Source organism: Gracilinanus agilis, chromosome 3 (assembly GCF_016433145.1).
Source record: "Gracilinanus agilis isolate LMUSP501 chromosome 3, AgileGrace, whole genome shotgun sequence".
In the NCBI taxonomy this organism is placed as follows: Eukaryota; Metazoa; Chordata; class Mammalia; order Didelphimorphia; family Didelphidae; genus Gracilinanus; species Gracilinanus agilis.
In genome coordinates this window covers 484,786,286-484,799,875 of record NC_058132.1, presented here as the reverse complement: position 1 = coordinate 484,799,875, position 13,590 = coordinate 484,786,286, and the positions used below count along the sequence as shown (strand labels likewise).

Below are 13,590 nucleotides of genomic sequence, written 5' to 3'. Positions count from 1 at the left end.
CAAAGCTAGGCAGTATAGCACCCAGACAATCCAACACCCCAGCATCCCATGCCTGAGCCACAGCACCAGAAAGGACCATTCTAAGATGGAAAGTAGGAGGTTTTATTTTTAATGATATAAAAATTATGATGTATTAGAACCAGAGATTAAAATAAAAATAAAAATATCACACTTGTCACCTCCTACAAGAAACCTCAAAATGATTTTCATAGCCAAAACTTAAAAGATTTTAATTTTTTAGAAAAAGTACAAGTAGTTAAAAAAGAAAGAATTCATAGATCAAGAAGTCAAAGTGAAGATCAAACAAGATTTGGCAGTTGCAACATTAATGAAGAGGAAAGTCTAGAATATTCTAAGATAAAGAGATAAAGGCTTATAACTAAAATTAAATTAATTAAACTATCTAAAATTAAAATTAAACTTCCTGTAAAGGAAAAATGGGTAAAATCTTTCATGGGAAAAATAGACTTTTAATTAGTTTAAAGATTTTTAATCAGTTCTAATTCATTTCTGTTGGAAGGAATAGTTCTGAGGAGAAATTTTGAAAAGCAAATGCAGGTATCCAAAGAAACACAGAAAAGCTAATAGATTATATTAGTAGGAAGGGACTACCTAATAAATGTTTTTACCTTCTATGGAGGCAGGGGGAAAGTATCCTCTCAGAATCACAATATCATCAAAGATAAAAGAAAGTTGTATGAAACAGAAAACTTAGGGAATGCTATGTTTTTATGGTTTTAGGAAAAGAAAAAAATGGGAGAAATAAGGAACTAGACTGAAGAGAACAGGAAGAGATGGAAAGGAACATGCTGTCTCACATACGGGCATATGAGATGAAGACTAATGAAATTAGAAAAAGAAATAGAAGGAATGGGCATTCCATGAACCTCATTTTTTTTTCATTTTTTATAGTCAAGCAAAATAAATTCCCACATTAGCTAAAAAAAAAAATGGACTTTAATTTGCAGTCCAAGACCATAATCTCTTTATCTAGAGACATACAGCATGTTTTATCATGAGTTCTTTGATACTATGATTGATTCCATTGTGTTGAACAGAGTTCCCAAGTGTTTCAGATTTACTTGTCTTTAGAGTATTGTTTTCATTGTATAAATTGCTCTCCTGATTCTGCTTACTTTATTTTTTCAGTTCAGACACATAAGAGTTCTCAGCTTTTTTCAAAAAAAAAATCTCCTTTCACACTCTCTATGTATATATATATATATGTATGTATGTATGTAAATGTGTATATGTTTATTATATGTGTTTGTGGGTGGTGTATGTATGTGTCTTTTTCCTTTTCTTTGATCTCTTTGGGGTATAGATTAGTAGTGGCATTGCTGGGTCAAATAGTATTCACAGTTTAATAGCTTTTTGGGCATAGTTCCAAATTGCTTTTCAAAATGCCTGTATAAATGCACAGTTCCATCAATAGTAAGTCCCACCAGCATTTGCCATTTTTCTTTTTTGTTGCCATTGTAGGTGTGAAGTTGTACCTCAGGTTTTATTTTAATTTGCATTTCTCTAATTATTAATGATTTAGAACATTTTTGACATAGCTATTGACATTTTGAATTATTCTTCTGAAATATGCCTGATCATATTTTTTGATCATTCATCAATTTGTGAATGGCTCTTATAGTCTAACACATTTTATTCAGCTTCCTATTTCTCTTAGAAATGAGACCTTTGGGGGCAGCTGGGTATCTCAGTGGATTGAGAGCCAGGCCTAGAGATGGGAGGTCCTAGATTCAAATCTGGCTTCAGACACTTCCCAGCTGTGTGACCCTGGGAAAGTTATTTAACCCCCATTGCCTAGCCCTTGCCACTCTTCTGCCTTGGAGCCAATACACATTATTGACTCCAAGACAGAAGGGAAGGGGAGGGGAGGGGAGGGGATCTTTATTAGAAGAATTTGCTGTAAAGATTTTTTCCCCAATTTGCTATTTCTCTTCTAATTTCAAAAGCATTTGGTTTTGTTTGTGGAAAACGTTTTAATTTTATGTAATCAAAAAAATTTACTGCCAGTGAACAAGCAAGTATCCTTTTTTGGTCATAAATTCTTCCTCTACCAATAGATCTGAAAGGTAATTTCTTCCTTTTGTTCATGATTTAACCCTTTATTTTTAAATTATGTACTCATTTGGGGCTTGTGTTTGTATATGATGTGAGACGTTGATCTCTACGTAGTTTTTTTTTTTTAAACCCTTGTACTTCAGTGAATTGTCTTATAGGTGGAAGATTGGTAAGGGTGGGCAATGGGGGTCAAGTGACTTGCCCAGGGTCACACAGCTAGGAAGTAGCTGAGGCTGGGTTTAAACCTAGGACCTCCTGTCTCTAGGCCTGACTCTCACTCCACTGAGCTACCCAGCTGCCCCTTCTACGTAGTTTTTACCAAGATTGCTTTTTTGTTTTCCCAACAGTTTTTATTAAATAGAAAATACTTGCCCTAATAGCTCGAATCTTTGGACCACTGGGTTATTGTCCTCATTTGCTTCTGTAATTGTGTACCTGATCAGTTCTACTGATCAGATCCCCTATTTCTTGTCTATTACCCAATTGTTTTAATGATTTCATCTTTGTAGTGAGTTTGAAATCTGGTACTTCTAGGTTCCCTTCCTTCCCACTTTTTTTCATTATTTCCTTGATATTCTTGAACATTTTATTCCTCCAGATGAATTTTATTGCTTTTTTATCTCTCTTGATACTTCCTATTAAAAATTGTCCCCCATTTTGTTATTCCTTTCTAATCTTGTTTACATTCCTTTTGTTTGTACAAACCCTTTTTAATTTAATGTAGTAATTTATTTTACTTTTAGTGATATTCTTTATGTCTTGTTTGGAAATAAATTCTTCCTTTCTCCATAGATTTGATAGATAAATTATTCCATGCTCTTCTAATTTTTTTATGGCATCACCCTTTATTTCTAAATCATGTGTCCATTTTGACTTTACCTTGGTATATGACATGAGGTGTTAGTCTGTACCCAGTTTTTGTCATTTTGTTTTTTAGTTTTACCAGTGGCTTTTGTGGAGTGGCGAATTCTTCTTCCAAAAGCCTGGATCTTTTGGGTTTATCAAATGCTAGGTTACTATGATTATTAGTACTCTATTTCTTAGCCAATACCAGATTGTTTTGATGGTTGCTCATTTATAATACATTTTGACATGTGGTACAGCTAAACCACTTTCCTTCATATATATTTTTTCATTAATCCCTTTATCATCTTGTCCTTTTGTTCTTCCAGATGAATTTCATTATTGTTTTATTTAGCTTTAATAAATAATTTTTGGGTAGTTTGATATGTAATTGAATAGGTAAATTAATTTAGGTACAATTATCATTTTTATTATATAGACTTGACCTACCCATGAGTAATTAAAGTTTTTCCAGTTGTTTAAATCTGACTTTATTTGTGTGAAAAGTGTTTTGTAGTCGTAATCATGTTTTTGTTTGTCTGACAGGTGGATTCTCAAGTATTTTATATTGTCCTGACATCTAGATTTGATCCCAAGTGAGGCTCATCCTCCTCTCACCCTGAAAAAAATATTGTCAGTCATTCCTCAACTTTCCCCTGATTTTCTTCCACAGGATTAGAAAAGAGAAATCAATGCTAGAGCTCAGCTAGAGAAGTTTACAATCTTTTTATATATAAAACTATAACATTCAAGAACAATAGATCACTGGAACCTAAAATAGTAGTGAAGCCTGACCAGTCTAAATAGAATATTCACTTTAAGTTTTAACAGTTTGTCTTAGGGCATCTTTTATTCCTGATCTCAGAGTTACAGCTTAATCCTTTTATATCCTGTGTATGGTAGGGCCTGCCTAGTTACTCTTAATATATCTCTTCCTAGAAAAGATGAATCTTTAAGATGTTATCTTCCTGGTTCAGGACTGACCTGGATCAAAAGAGGTTTGAGCTTTTAAGCCTGCAGAGCTAGAGATATAATTTAGAGCTTAGAGTTTCCCAAGGTGGGGGTTCGGGCAGATCAGGTTCAGTCGTAGGGTTCTTTGACCCACTATGCTCCAACCAGATTTTACTTAGTGAAATCTCTGAATCTAGTTAACTATAGTTTGAATCTGGGGTTCCACAAATTTATGGGGTAACAGGCCCCGTGAAAGCTCTCAAGGGTATAAAATATATATGGTATGGAATAACTTTTACTTCACCCCTTCACTACCATCTGACACTTCTGATTAAGGGGGAAAAAACTTAGCTTTTCATTTATCCCTTTCCTCCCCATAGACAGCTCTTCAGAAAAAAAATAAATAAAAGGCAAAAGTTTCTACTTTAGCTTCTGAAAAGTACCAAGTGAGTATTTTAGTTCACTTTTGTAGGCCAACACAAAGGCTAATGCCTCCAAATAAAGACCAGCCTTTCAAGAGTCCGGGCCAATCATTTCATCTTGGCGGCAGCCCTGAAATCCATGCCCTTGGAAGTAACCAAGGAAAGTTCCAAATGAATAAGACTCCTTCCTTTATCCTCTTAACAAAGTGTCCATGGTCATATCCATGAACAAGCCTTGTGTACCATAGTAGCTTCATCAATCAGATAACTCCTTTAGTCAATTCCTCTTACATTAATAAATTAATAAAATAAATAAGTTTATATCCACTTTTTGCAAAGATCCAACTTTCTCCTACCAAAATAATCTAGTGAACAGGTCCATAATTAGGCAAATGTCCCCTTATTTTGGGGGCACATAGCAAAGCAGCTAATGTCACATGCTATTAATTCTTGGAATATCCTCTAATGAGAAGTCTAAGTGCACAACAAAATTCCTTTGCTTTTTTTTATTTTCATTTTTTTAATTTTAAATTTTATAGTCATTGGGCCACAAAGTCTATGGAGGTTAATAATTTATTATGAGTAAAGCATTAGAATGCCTAACTTCATTTATCAAACTGCTTTGTATCTACTAACCAGGTGAGGAAAGGAAATTTTTAAAAAGTTGAGCCTGAAATTAATAAAACTTTTTAAATTATTTTTACCTCATGGATTTTGACAAGAGCTATAAAACAAGTGAACTAGAAATGACCCCTCAACATTTAATACAAAAATTACTGAAAAATATGGCATTTCATTTTAGCCCAGTTAGATAACTGTTTTTTAATGATATACTCAGTGTACCATTTTAGGCATTATATAAACATGAAAAGCCAAACTCCTTGATGGCACTCATTGTTCTGTTATTGACTTCATATCCTCAGTCCTGAAGCATAAAGCCAAAATAAACCTATCATTGTTGTATGGGCTATCCTCATGCCAGAAATGCACTCCCTCCTCTTCGGGACTTTTTAATGTCCTTAGTTTTCTTCAAAGATCAACTGAGAAACTGCCTTTTAAAAGAATCTGTTTTTAACCCTATGGTTGCTAATGCTTCCCTCCCCCCTTTATATTTTCCTTTATTTGTCTGTTTTCCCATCGTGCATCCTATAGAATGTATTTCCTTTGAGAGCAAGATTAGTTTTTTCTTTATATCACTGTATTCACTTAAAATTTTTTTGAATTGAATTGAAGTTCTAGAAGAACAGATAGAGTTAATGAGTATTTATTAATCATCTATTATATGCCAAACACTGTACTAAGGGCTGAGTATCCAAAAAGAAAAAGTAAAAATAAAATAGTTCCTGACTCTAAAGGGGGTTACAGTCTAATGGAGGAGACAACATGCAAATGACTGACTATATACAAACAAGATATCTGTAGTATAGGGGGCAGCTGGTTGGCTCAGTGGTTTGAGAGCCAGGTCTAGAGACAGGAGGTCCTAGGTTCAAATCTGGTCTCAGACACTTCCTAGCTGGGTGACCTTGGACAAGTCACTTAACCCTCATTGCCTAGCCCTTACCACTCTTCTGTTTTGAAACTAATACACAGTGTTTATTCTAAGACAAAAGGTAAGGGTTTAAAAAAAAAAGATATCTATAATATAAACTGGAGATAATCCTTGGAGGGAAGGTACTAGACTAGAAAGGAATATTACGGAAAGTGAGACGTAAGCTCAAACTTCAAGGAAAGAAAGCGTGCTAGGTATGAGTGATAGCTGATAAAAATACTCAGTCATGAGAAGCGTCTTGTTCATGGAATAGTGAGCATGCCATTGTTGATGGACTAAAAAGTGAATGGTGGGATAAGAAGATTAGAAAGTTAGGAGGGACCCAGATTATGAAGGCTTTTTGACCATCAAATAGAATTTGATATTTGATCCTGGAGGCAGTTGGGAGTCACTGGAGTTAAATGAATTAGAGAAGGTAACATAGCCAGACTCAAGCTTTAAGATCTTACCTAGTGTTAAAGAAAAATCATTCTTATCTCTTGTAATATATAATACTTTATCTCTAAATGCTTTATCAGTGTTTTCTTGCCTATTTTAATATACTAAGTATTAGCAAGACACTAATTCATTTCCTTCCATATCTAAAGAATTACACATGATAAAGTAGCTTAAGACCTGTTTACTTAGTAACCATATTTTATCAGTAGTTCCCTAAATTTACCTTTCTTGATTACATCCTCAGCCAAATGTCACTTTTAATCCAGATAAATATATATGCGTTCCCCAGTGTCACTTTTCAGAGAAGATACTATTCAAATATTTTTGCCTTGAACTCCAACACCAGAGTTTAACAAAATCAAGTTTGAGAAGTATAAAACAGTAAACATGAAATATTAATCATAAAGATAATAAAATTATACTGTTTATATTCTAAGCTGGGAAGATGGTACTTGGTTCTTATTCTGTGATCCTTTCATCAGGCATTAACTCTTCTTTAACTAAATCAAGGAAAAAACAGCATAATTAGCTAATCCAAACAAACTAACCATGTTCCCTGGGAGATTTAAATAGGATAGGTTTTAGCAGTTGTTCAACCAAGTGATGGGTCCTGGGCAGCAATGAAGGCTCACTAGTGCAGTAGTATATACTTTCCTGTGGGGGGATTTCAACTAGACATTTTCGGAGACAATCAGCTTAATTTCTCTCTTTCTCTTTCAACCTTCTCCATCAACCATATACGACTGAAAAAATGGATCCGTATCAGAGAGTCCATCCAGAGGACAGACTAAGGACAAAACATAAACAAATGGCATAGACATAGAGGGTTACAAACAAAAGCCACCTTCAAGCAGAAGTGACCCCCCCCACCAGCTGCAGAGAAGAATTCCATTTATGAACTCAAGAAGGAACTTCAAATAACCAGGTTGGCCAGGTGAGTTCTTTCCATGTATACTTCTTTACCATCATGTGCTAAGTTTAAGCTCATTCCTTCCTTGAACTCTGTGTATATTTATGGGAAAGTGCACCTGGAGTTTGTTTGTTTCTTTGTTTGTTTTGGGTGGAGATAGTTGGGATACATTTAAAAACTCTTTTTACTATTTGCTCTTATAAACATTCTCCTAAAAGCTAATTGAAGCTTGGCTGGTTGATATTAATGGGAAGCATACCAATTTCACTAGTGAGTGACAGTGCTAGAAATCCAGCCTTTTAGACTTACCCCTAGAGCCCTAAAAGTAGTAGTCCCATCTGCTGGGGGAACCCAACCTGCCAAAGCAAGTCTTGATGGGAGTGCTGCTCTCCTCCTACTACTTATATTTCTATAGTGCTTTAGGGTTCAAAGAGTTTTCACATTAGGTGCCTGTTATTGAGTTGCATTTTAAAAATCCCCTGGGATCTTTATCCATTAACACTTTGAGTCCTTAGCATATAATTTGTAATGTTTTTAAGTGTCTGTTTTTAATTCTAAAATCATAGTGGCAAAACTTAAATTTTTCTCTCAATGTTATAACTTTTTAAATGAGAAAGAAAGCTTATTTTTCTATTTGATTTTTCAAGTTGTTTGTAACATTCAATTTATGTTTTTTTAATAATGAAACAAAAATAAGTCATTAATGCTCATTTATTTTTTATTTTTGGAATGGGACAGAAGCTTAGGATCATAGGATTTAGAGCTAGAAGGGAGTTTAGAGATCATTCTATAAAAGAAACCGTATATTCACAAAATAGTGGCTTTTATCAATTATAAAATGAATGAAACTATCAAATATTTTTGAAAAGGAAAGGAAATGTGAGAAAATCTGGCTGTTTTAAATTCCTAGAGTTTGGATCAATTCCAAATTAATCATTTTAGCTAGAAATCACTTTTGAGAACAATTCTAAACTACTCATATTATGAATGGATGCCACTAAGATCCAGGGACTTGAGGTGACTTGCCCATCATTAAAGAGTTAAAAAAGGGTTTTTTAGATCATCCTTTTGCATAAAAGAATGCCTCTCGGACATAAGGTTCCCTTATTGACCATTACCTTTTACAACTGGGCTCACAGTTTTCTACTTTCCCCAAGTAGGTAGAGCTATTAATAAATTAAATCCTCATCCAGGTACCCAGTTTGTCTAAGAAAAGGTTCATAGACCAGCCAGAGACATCAGGGGAAAGAACCTCTTAATGCGTCTGGAAACTAAAAATACCATGTAAAACAATGGGAGTAAGTTCAATGCAAAGCTTTATTGTAAGCAATCAGGAAGAGAAGAAAAAAAAAAGAGAGAAGAAAACAAAATGACATAAACTTTGAGTCATATAAGGGCAGCACTGCATTGGGGATTACAGAGACATGGGTTCATTTAGCAGGAAGAAGAGGTTCATTTAGCAAGAAGAAGGTGTACTTCTGAAGGAGGAGAGTGGGGTTCTTTAACTTCTTATTTTGGGTGGGCTCCCCAGAGATGGCCAATTTGAATATCCATGGTCATGGTAAAATATTATTATGAGAAGTGATCCATAGGCTCCACCAGACTGCCAAATAGGTCTCACACACACACACACACACACACACACACACACACACACACACACACAAAAAAAAAANCACACACACACACACACACACACACACACACACACACACACACACACACAAAAAAAAAAAAAAGAACCTCTGATGTATATGCTGATATTAGAGTTTGGCTTACTTTAATCTTGAAGGAAACCAGAGAAGGAATAAATTCCAGGTTTTTTATTCTACAAACATTCCGAAACTAGCAAATGTCAGATCTTATAAGAGTTTTATTTCTTTTATTAATCTCAGAGTCCCTCTTGGTTTGTGACTAGTTAGTCTATTGGACAATGCAGTTTTGTTAATAATAATAGCTAGCAACAATATAGGTATTTAAGCCTATATTATTTCATTAGATCCTCACAACAGCTCTGGTAGATACATGCTATTATTATCCCCATTTTACATATGAGGAAACTGAGACTGAGAGAAGATAAATGACTTGTCCAGGGTTATGCAGCAATTAAGTATCTAAGGCTGGTTTTGGACTCGGTTCCTTCTTGACTCTACCATTCTTACCCAGTAAACAACCTTTGTACCTATAGTACACACAGAAAAGATTAGTGCTTAGCAACAAATCTGAAGCCAGTCTAAAGATATTTTGAAACCATCAGCAAAATGGAAAATAATAAATTCTCATGTAGTTGTAAATTTATAGCAGCATGTCAAACTGATGATAGTTTTCAGAACTGTTTTAGTTGTCATCACCAGGCAACACCTCCATTTTCCTCAGAGACTTAACTAAATTCCATGGGGAAGGAAAAAAAGTCCAACTCCCCCCCCCCAAAAAAAAATATATATATATATATATATACATATATATATAAGAGAGAGAGAAAGTGCTTCATCTCTCTTGATAAAAAGATGTCACAGAGAAAGGGCATCATACTTTATACAAAGTCTGAAGTAGAAATTTCTTTACCATTTGATTTTGAATTTTACCAAGTCTGGCAAAAGACCTGCTAACAGTGATACTTGACCTGGGGTGAACTTCCCTCAGAGAATTGGAAAAGCTCAATACCGACTTCTCTCTCTCACACTCTTACAGGGTGTATCCTCAGGAGAGAGCCTGTGGAGTTGTGAGAAGTGTGTCGGGTTTTAAGCCAGGGGACTCAAGTTCAAATTCTTGCTCTGCCCCTCACTACTTTGGGACCCAGGCAAGTTGCCTAATCGAATCCCTATACCTGCCCCAGCTGCCAAATCAAAGTATATGTCTGAGCTCTGAGTTTTCTCTAGTTCTTTGGACAGCTCTTCATCATAGCACTCTAATCCTCCATCTCACTCCCTTGACTAATTCCTCCTTCTGTTAGTGTTTTTTAGTTCAAAAAGTATCTCAGTGCCTATTATGTGGAAATGACTGTGATGTTGTGTGGAACAGAAGTAATAATCATATTAATTGGTATATAGTGCTTGAAGGTTTACAACATGCTTTATGTACCTTATCTCATTTCATTGTCCCAGCATTGTGGATAAAGAACCAACCCCAGAATTAGAAAAAACTGAGTTTAAGTCCTGTTTCTGACACATACCTGCTGTGAGACCTTGGGCAAATCATTCTCAGTAATCACAGAAAAAATATCTAAGGCTAGAAATTTCAGAGAAAGCTCTGATCTGAACTGGCACAGGAAGTTTGATACTTGGAGTTCCCTATACTTATTAATCATACATCCAGCCTTAAAAAAAAGAGAGCAAAATCCATTGCCATCCCCGTCATACAAAAAATATAGATATCATTATGTCCATTGTATAGATGAGTAAATTGATGCTCAAACAAATTAAGTGACTTGCTGCTCATGGTCAGAGAGACAAGTTTTAGATGTAGAATTTGGCCTAGGCTTCTTTTGAGTCCAAGTCTTAAAATTTCAGTCAATTTATTTTTTTAGGAGATTAAATGTTTAATTAGCATCAACTGATGGGAAATTGCCAGGTGCTTTGCAACTCCCAGTTAACCTATTTCTATTATTACCTTGAAGTTCCAGTTAAAATCTCACCTCCAAGAACTTAGTTTAAATTAACTTAACTGCCACTCATTCATCCTGCATTTCTAATTAATCATTAATTCAATTTGTGTGAAGGTATATTGTTTTCCTTTGGTATGTCTTAATATCATTATCCTATTTTCTTTCTTTCTATCTGTCTATCTATCTTCTGTCTATGAGTTGTTTGTCCAAGTTAATTATGAGTGCCTCTCTATCTGGAAATAGTTAAGTGTCAGAGATCATGTTTCCTATCCCATCTCTATGTAAAATAGGAATTTTGGTGCTTGAGACCAATTAAGTTGAAGTTGAGACAGTGGTGATAGCTCAGAGGTTAGTATGGCCAGAGGTGAATCGTGGTGAATGAAGCAGTGGCCTGTCATCTTCACCCCTGGGAGATTTCCTGGGAGAATATTAATTAATGCTATTAATTATCCCCATTTTACAGATGAGGAAACTGAGGTAAACAGAGTTTAAGTTGCCAGGAGTCACACTCCTGGAAGAAAGAATAGGCTTTGGGAGAGGAGCAGCATGATACCTATGTTCTGGGTATGGTGGGAGAAGACATTGTGGGGATGGTGTTCATTGAAGAGAGGAAGTGTACCCCATCCTTGATGATGTTGGCACCCCGAGCACAGCCCCTTTTTGCTCTATGCTAGATACAGAGCAAGCCATAAAGTACTCCGGATTATCTGTTTACTCTGTACACAGCAGGTCTTCAGGAAATGCTAACTGGTTGCCTCTTGACTCTACTATTATCCCTGTTTGCTGGGCACTTCCTAAAATACTCTTTAACAGACTAAGAATTATGAGACCTAGCAACACTGGTAAGAACATTTTTAATGTTACCTTATAAAACCTTATCTAGTCCTTCATCTGTGTCCAGGCTTCGACTGCTTATTTTCTTTAAGTGTTGGGTTTTTGTTCCCGCCTTGATATTTGTAAGACCTTGTATCATTGTCACTGTGTGACTTGAATTCTCTCCAAACTCCAGCTGTGGTCTTTCTCCACTCAGCCTATAATTACTACCAGAACCTATCTTACCCTGCATGAACTTCTTTTTTCAAAGATTATGCATCTGAATAGAGCTAGCCTTTTTTTATTTTTATATAGCATTACATCAAGACTCAAGAAACAAGTCTCTGCTAGTTATTATCAAAGCTTTCTTCCTAAAAACTTTTAAGATAGCCAACCTACAATTTTGGGCCTGACTAGTACTATTTTCTATGGCCTTTATTGAGGATCCATAAGTGCATCATCTTCTCCTGGCTAAATAAATTTCCTCAGTTGTCCAAATTCAAATGTATTTTTAGAAAAATTATTTCTGTGGTTGTTAACACCTCTCAGTTTTATGTGGTCTGCAGTTTCCTCATAGCTTACATTACTTTCTTTTCCAGGCCATTAACTAACTTAATGCCAATGGAGAACCTTCAAATGATATAGAAACAGAAGGCATAAAGAATTAAAAAAGTGTTTTTTCCTCTTAATAAGGCCTCCTCTGAACACATTAAATGAAAACCAAATGAAAAGTGACTAGTTCAGCTTTGCATTGCTCATATCTGCTCAATATATTATCAGGTTTATGTACTTATGTGGATTTGAGAAGGAGCCAGATTTGACTTAAGGCAGAAGGACAGAATTTATTTGTGATTAAAAGTAAATATTGTGCATATGTACTAAGATGGCAAGGATGATACAAAAACTTTGAGGTTATAATTTAACAGATAAAATAAGACATATGACCATAATTTTAAAAAGGAAAAGGAAATATGTGCTTTCATAAGAAGAGTATAGAAGTATAGAGGAGAGTGACGTGTGAAGATTTATCATATCAGGAGCTAGTGGTTAGGAAAGAGTTTATTGAGCGGATGACATTTGGGTTTGTAGGATGGGTAGAGTTTTCATTGGGGCAAACTAACATTGCTAGGGCTTGCACCCAAGGTTGGTTATTTGAAAAAGAGCAAGACTTTTTTGAGAAATGTTGAGTTAACCATTGTGAATGGAACAGAAGAGTAAATGTAGGGAGCAGGAGCAACAGACATTGCTAAGAAATGTTCAGTGTAATATCTAATTGGCAACCTCTGCCCCACAAAACTGTGAAATAGTGAACAGTGGTCATGTAGATCTTATCCATTAGTGGGAAGCAAATGGAGTAATGAGTGGCATGCTAAAAGCAATGTAAACTAAATTTTCAGTGTAAGCATTTATACTTCAGAAAATCACGTATGCTAGAAATCAGAGCCTTATTACTTTCATTTATTTATTTGTTTGTTTATTATTATTTATTGTCTAGACTTAAGAAAGAGATAGAGAAAAAGTTAATCTTGCATATTAAACTCCAAAGTGTTCCTTTGTGTTTTTGGTGGCTGTTGTTAAACATTTGTCATCACAATCATGGACAGTGACCACCCAGCACCACTTATTATTTGCCCACACATGCTTGGTGGAGGGGCGAAATGTTCCCATACCATTGCTATCTTTGGACACACCAGGCAGAGAAGACTATGTAAAGAGAAATGAAATTACAGACCCTTACTTAGAGGAGAGAGGTTGAAATTTCAGTCTATTAGAAACAATAGCTCTCCCAATTCTTAGAATTTTTAAAGCTACCATTGTTTAATTGTGCTTTTTCTAGAGAAAAGAGTTCATTTAATCCATATTCGTTTTACTAGATTATTCATATAATTTATTCATATCAATTGTAAATCTCATTCACTAATTTATATTATATATACCTTATTTCTTCATACTCTATTTTCTTACATATATTCTATGACATTTT

The 13,590-nt window shown here is 35.1% G+C and overlaps 1 long non-coding RNA gene across 1 annotated transcript in view; it reads left to right on the top strand.

Moving 5' to 3' along the window:
* LOC123239720 overlaps positions 1–7,151 on the top strand; it is a 110,077-nt gene extending 102,926 nt beyond the window's left edge. Inside the window, exon 3 of the long non-coding RNA XR_006505736.1 lies at positions 7,046–7,151. This is a non-coding gene — a long non-coding RNA (uncharacterized LOC123239720). The remainder of the gene's footprint in view (positions 1–7,045) is intronic.
* The last annotated feature ends 6,439 nt before the right edge of the window (positions 7,152–13,590 follow it).